We start from the raw sequence: 7,142 nt of genomic DNA, 5'->3' as shown, positions 1-7,142 counted from the left end.
AAATGACTTTAGGCGCGCCAGTTATAGTATCTCTGTTTGGAAAAAATGCACTGCGTAAACGTGCTGCATGCGTAAACGCACCACGGTGTGCCCTACACATTCGGGTTTAATGTCTTGCGTCAAGCGCCTTCTGATAAACAACAGTTTTTGTTTTGTTATCAGGCGCAAGATAAAGCGAATGAAGATACATAAAAATAGCGAAGCGAAGCAGGGACGCAGCGAGGGGGGGTTTTGGGGGTTAAAACCCCCCCAAAAGCTCAGAGAATCTTTTTATAAAACATTTGGTTATTAATATTAGGGGGACGGATGAGTCACAAAATATTTAACTGTTCACACAGCCGCAAAACCTACCATTTTGAACCTTTTATCCTAAAAAATGTCTGGGGAGGGCCCCCACACCTCTCGCTTACCTTGGCAAGTTTTCTATACCCTACGGACCCGCCAGTATTAGCTGCGCCTGTCCTTAATTCCTTGCTGCGCCCTTGAAGCGAAGGAAGTAATACAGCGGATGGTTTACCGACTCGTAAACATACCACATATTATTTACCATGAGAAAATCATGGGTTTTCACACATGACACATGAGAACAAACATCACAAAAACTGAAAGACTGATCATGCGATTTGTTAATCGTCATCACGAATGCATCACGAATTGGAAATCTAACACGTTTAAGCTCAAAAGGACATATAAGTTGGGATCATGGAATCTTCGGATTGAGAACTTCCTCATCTTTGAATTTTCCTTTGAGTATAGTGGCGTGAATCACTTTCATTATCAGTTTTTTAATTACCAAACACGTTCCGTTCGATAGTTTTGGTTGGTTTAGGTTTCGAAAGATCATGAACACAGAGCCTACCTTTAGCTGTAAATCGTGCCGTGGTAAGCCAGGTGCGTCCAAGGACTTTAAATATTCAGATAGATAGTTGGTGACTTCGTCTTCGTGTATTACAATGTTAAAAGATTTGAATTCATGCAGAGTACACGAACATTACTGATAATCAACAATTGCTTGGAGATTTGTTTACACACACGGTAGTTATGTATTTGTTGACAACTCAATTCGAGCTGAACTTACCTCTAATTCAATTATTTTAATACTATTTTAATATTACTTTAATATTTTTAACATGTTTGAATATTTAAATTTTTTTGATATTGTTAAAAAGATTAGTCAATACATTAGTAAAAACGAAAAAAAAAATCTTATTTTTTTGACCGTCTTAACAATCAACTCCTAAAAACGTATCTCTAAGATAAATTTGAATTTGTTTGTGAACTTTTCCTATTTTTTAATGTCCTATATGTTATCTGGGGCTGAGACGAATCCAAAGAGCCTAATGTCACTAAAATCGGTGCAGCCGTTCTCGAGTTATAAGTGTTCTAACCCTAAGACCGTGGTTCTAACTAACACGATTTTCGACTTTCTTTTATATATATAGATTATTTATAATTCAGGCCGCTAATTCTGGGGGGAATTGGTTGCAATGACCCCCCTCTTCCCGCCGAAAACACTGTTAATCGAAGTAATTACCATATAGTGTGGTGGTTCTCAGCGTCTGCCCAGAATTAAGAAAAAAAATTAAGTTGTCTATTGCCGCCACGAAAGAAGCATTAAGGAATGCATTCATGGATTTTAAAAGAAAAACACGTCTTGAACAGTTACGGGATAACCCAAAAGTATTTTGGTCTTATACTAAGGAAGTTCAAGGTATGAGATCTACCGCACTGGGTCACGACCACCGAGAGCTGAGCCATAGCCACCTAGGCTGAGCGCTGATGCCTTCTAATTGTATGACGTCACGAGCCGTAGGTTATCAACCACGCCTTCCGACAATGCTTGCAGTTGTTTATATTTATAAGCCATTGCGGTGAAAATGGTGATTGAGTTGTTGAACGCTAAGTTATTTGGAGTTTTAAAGCTTTTGCGATGGTTTTGTGGGCAACAGTATTGAATACAAGCGTTCAAGAAATGGTGTACTAGTGTTGTCTGCCTCTGTGCAGAGGAAAATACACGGAGGAAAGGAAATTGTGCGTTTTCAAATTTCCTAAGGACGAAGAGACGAAGAGGAAATGGATACTTACCATTCCAAGAAAAAGACTTGCAGCCGACGAATTATTCCAAGGTGAGTTACTTATTATCTTTTTCTTTCTATTTGAACGGCGTGATTATTCAGGGAAATGTTAGTATAATGTAAATGTTGATGGTCATTAAAAGTGAATTAAAAAGATATTTGATGTAAGCATTGACCGGTAGACGAATTGTTATTGGTTTCTTGAAACAATTCTACTCTCGAGTGTATTTGCAGGTTGATTTCAATATTATTTGCGTTATCGCTTGAATAATTAATGGTTTTAATTATTTCATAGTACTTAAATGTCTTTGAAATTCTCGCATATCAACGCTAAATAGATTACGGCGCTTTACTGGTGTTCTAAGGTGTTGTTATTAAGAAGAACTTAATTTTTTGAGGGTGTTATGAATAGTTTTTGTTATTAGTAAATTGTGGAAACATGTGAAACAGTCGGGATGAATAAATGGGATACCTACTTGTGTAATAAATATGACCCATGCCTACGATGGCATTGTACGTTATTCGTAAGTTTACGCATGCATAGGGTAGTATTGCTGTTTTAGAAAAGATTTTTTTGCATTAAGTAGTTCTTACATAGGTAATATGTACTAACTAATCGTGTTAATCTGAGAACGATTGTGTAGAGAGCGAAATCTTAAAGTCTTCGAGGGTATTAAATGAATGATTCTTCAGTAGTTAATAAATTATGGAAACATGTGAAACGCTTGGGATGAATAAATGGGCTACCTACAAGCGAGATAAATATGGCCCATGTCTAAGTTGGCATTTTAGATCAAATATTGTTAATCTAACAACCATTGTGTGCACAGCGAATTATTTAAGTCTCGTTTTCTACACCCTTATCAGACGAAGGTATTCTTCACTTGAAATACAGTTGATTTTCCGTCTACCAATAAAATTATCTCTATTTTTAAGGTGTGTATCCGGCATTTTCTGTTTGAAGATGTGCTTCATTAAAGCTCCTACTTCGATGAGAAGTCAGGAAAACTGCTGGCTGTACCATTGAACAGCCCAAAACTGAGGGATGGCCATGCCAATTAGGATCTTCCCTGATTGCCCTGGGTACCTTACTACTTCAGAGCAGACCAGGGATGCGCCATCAATGAGGGAGCAGCGTCTTGAAAATGCTACTGTGAAAGCTGCTTTAGCTGAGAGTTTGAAAACTCAGGAAGCATATATGACTTAGAAAAAGCTAGACTCTTTCGGAAACGTAAATTCTCTGGTGAAGATGAATAAGCATTCAGCATTTTGGGATGTGGTCGTGAAGCCGTGTGCTATAATATTAAAGCATTTGGAAGAGTGTGCACCACCTCTTATTACTTACTCATTAATAGTATACATTCATAATAATATCAAAGTATACCACTGAAAAAGGGAATTAAAAGCAATAGGCAAATTCACTCCACTTTTTCAAGCCTATTTCATGTGTGAAAAGTACTTATGATGTGTTGGATAGAATTTAAAAACTCCACAAATTATATAAATATTTATAGCGATATTGTAGCTCTACTGGAAGAATGCAAAATTAAAGACTCTGCAAATTAATCTTTGAATAACTTTATCAAATCACAAATGTCTCTTGTTCCAGAAAAAAAGGTAAGTAGGTTCAAGAAAAGAAGGTAAGTAAGGTACAACTGTGACATATTTGTATTTGCTGCAATGTTTTGTTAGTATCTCCTGAAGTTCATAAATTTGCTCGCAATTCTGGTAATTTGGTTTTCCCACATCCAGTTACTATCAAACGGTTCTGCTCTTCTTTTAAAATTGGTCCAATTAATGAGCGAAATGACTATGGGTTTCTATCTTACGTGAAGCACCGTGTATCTCATTACAGAGCTACGAGCGTTATATCACCCTTATGATGGATGAAGTTCATTTGAAACCCTTTCTTGACTACAAGGACAGATGTATAGTAGGACCTGCATATAACTACAGCAGTTTAGCTTCTAGTGCTCATGTGTTCACGGTAGAGAACTTACTATATTCATTTAAAGATGTTGTCCATATTTTGCCAGTGAGTACTCTGTCAGCCTGTGTTCTAAAAGATATTCTGAAGAAAGTCATAATTGGTCTCGAAAAAGTTGGTCTGGATGTGGTTTGTGTTATAAGTGAAAACAAATCCGTCAACAGGACGGCAGACATCTCTTCACCAATCCACCAAGGCTGAGTATAGTTTAACCACATCCTTCTCATCATTCTTGACCATTACTCTAAAGCCTTGACTCTGTCCATATTTTAAATGTATTCGCAACAACTGGATCAATAAGAAAAACTATTCCCGAGGTAGGGATTTACTGTTAACATCATTTGAATGTAAGTAAATATAATATTATATAAGGAAAATTGTAGCCGGAGAAATGTCTGTTCCCATATCGTTTTGGTTTTCTTACGCATTCCCCACCAATCGACGCTATCAATGGCAGTCTTCGCTACTCCCTCCGTCCGCCTACGACTCGTGACGTCACGATGGAGCGCTCAGGCCTTGTCTCTCGGTGGTCGTGACAGGGTCCGTTCAATAAGTATCGGGACTGGTTCGCTGTAGCCTCAACAATGGGCTCCGACTTGTCGGCTCGGTAGAGGGGTCCCTCACCACTCCGGCACACTATAGTTCAGTCGCCTCCATTTGTTGAGAGCGGAGGTTGATTGTTGTGACGTGTGATAGTTGGTGATGTCGCGACACATGTCGTCACTTCCCAGCATGGAGCCCACTGTCGAGCAACGCTACGCGATAAAGTTTTGCGTTAAACTCGGGAAATCCGCGTCGGAGGCCCTTTAACTCATTGAACAGGCTTATGGGGATGATGCCATAAGCCGCACAAGAGTTTTCGACTGGCACAAAATGTTTAAGGAAGGCCGGGAGATCTTCGAAGACGAGCACCGCGTCGGACGCCCGACGACCGCTCGAACCGATGCTCTGGTGGACAAAGTGAAAAACTTTTTGGACTCCGAAAGGCGTTTAACCATCGCACTAATCAGTGAGGAGACCGGCCTTTCAGTCGTAACTATCCACACCATTGTAATGCGATGAGGAAATGTGCGCGAAGCTGGTGCTACATCGCGTAACGCGCGTGCAATCTCAGCCATTGCCAAGAATTGGAAACTTCACTATGACAATGCGTCGTGCCACAGTGCAATTGTTGTGCGGCAGCTGCTAGCGAAATTCGGCGTGATGACGTTGCCTCACCCCCCCCCCCCTAGAGCCCCGACATGGCTCCGCCTGGCTTTTTCTTGTTTCCGCGAATAAAAAGGGAGCTCAAGGATATCGGTTCGACTCCATTAAGGCGGTTCAAGCGGCGACGACAAAGGCCCTGAACAGTAGCGGGCTTTTGACGAGTGGCAGACGCGCCGAACTTAGTGTATCGATGCAGGATGTATGCATTTCGCAGATTATTAAGTTAATATTATGATAATTGCAATAAATTTTTAATTTTGGAACCGCTCTCGATACTAATTGAACGGGCCCGGTATGTACGCTGAGAAACGATAATGGAGATGTGTACGCAACAGTTCCGATAAAGCCAATTTATTAAATTCCTACTTCAAGAGCGTGTTCATCGAGCCTTCTGAGATCACATCCGTGACAGTTGACAGTCTCTGCATACGAAAGATACCGCTTCTGATTTCATTCCATTTCTCCTTTTTTTGGCATCAGCTATCAAGGGTTAAAATTTCGTGGCATGATTTTTCTTCGCTCTGTATGGTGGTGGGGATGAGTTTCATTCTGTTAGTTCGAAAGCCTGCATGACAAAAATATGCAGGACTACACGCCGCGAGAGTAGTCAAAAGAGTTGTACGAAACATTTGACCGCTATACCACCAATCACATGCTACACGTGTGACTACTTAGGATCATCTCTGCGTGGTTTCTCATGAGCGCACCCCCTTATATACATATATTCACTCTTTCACTAAGTATTAAATAAAAAGTCCCCTTCGGAATGAAAAAAATAAATTTCGAATGGCTTTTCCCTTTTATTTTCGGTTTTCAGCGTTAAACTTCACATTATTTGAGTCTAGACTTTTCATGCTACCGAGGTAACTTTTGCGCCGCTTAGGAGATCGCGCCACGCACTGTGGTCTCTGCGTCCATGTCACCATTGTCGAGTCTCCAACGGCAACGATTCTTTACATCGAAGGATTTCACTGACTTTTTTTTATCGGGCAGCGGGCATTACTTGCATGTTCTACCGCTCCGAAAAATCTTAATTCATCGTGTTTTCAAAAAATCTCACAATTTGATACGGAAGTTTAAGAACCAAATGACGACAAATTCTTGCAAAACTGAGATTTCCATAGACACATGAAATACGCTCTTACCCTCCGCCAGCAGACGTTTTTATTTGCAACAAAAATTTTCAAATAAGTTCAGCAGACATTGTTGAAATTTTATCATCTCCCAGCCGAGTGCAAAAACCAGAGAATTGTTGTAGTTCTGTAATCCTCGCATTCAACCTCATGATCCTGAGCAAGATCGCGGATAGGAGAAAAGCTTTAGTTTGTTACTATAGTTATTCATACATACTTATATGTTTGCAGCTAACGGCTTAAGATGGAAACAGAAGTAAGAAAACGCAATTTTTATCATATAATACAAGAAATAGCCATAATGTATTGATTATAATGAGATTGCACGAATATCTAATTAAATTGCTCTGCATGCCAATCGAAGTATTTTAAGTACTTAGGGCATTTAAAGAGGAAGTTGGATATGCCATAGATCAAAACCTCAACAAAATAAATGGTCAGTTGTTTTTACACAGAGTAACTGCGAATAAAGCACGACAGACAAATTGAGAAAGTGGCTTCCAACATCAAGCCACCCTACTGACGTCACTATGTTGATGTTCGCCAATCAGGCTCCCATTAGTGAGCCATTCGTTTTGAGCGTGTCGTTTCTGACTGCGCAGCGCGACTCTTGAGGAAATTCACGCCAGAGGTCCGTAAAAAAGCTCCTCCCTCATGATTTACTTTAATTCTGTAATTGAAAACTTGTCCCAGCAACGCATTCATTGCGTAGCCGATCGAACGACCCGGCTGGAAACAATG

Source organism: Ischnura elegans, chromosome 3, assembly GCF_921293095.1.
Source record: "Ischnura elegans chromosome 3, ioIscEleg1.1, whole genome shotgun sequence".
Taxonomy (NCBI): Eukaryota; Metazoa; Arthropoda; class Insecta; order Odonata; family Coenagrionidae; genus Ischnura; species Ischnura elegans.
This window is presented reverse-complemented; position numbering follows the sequence as displayed.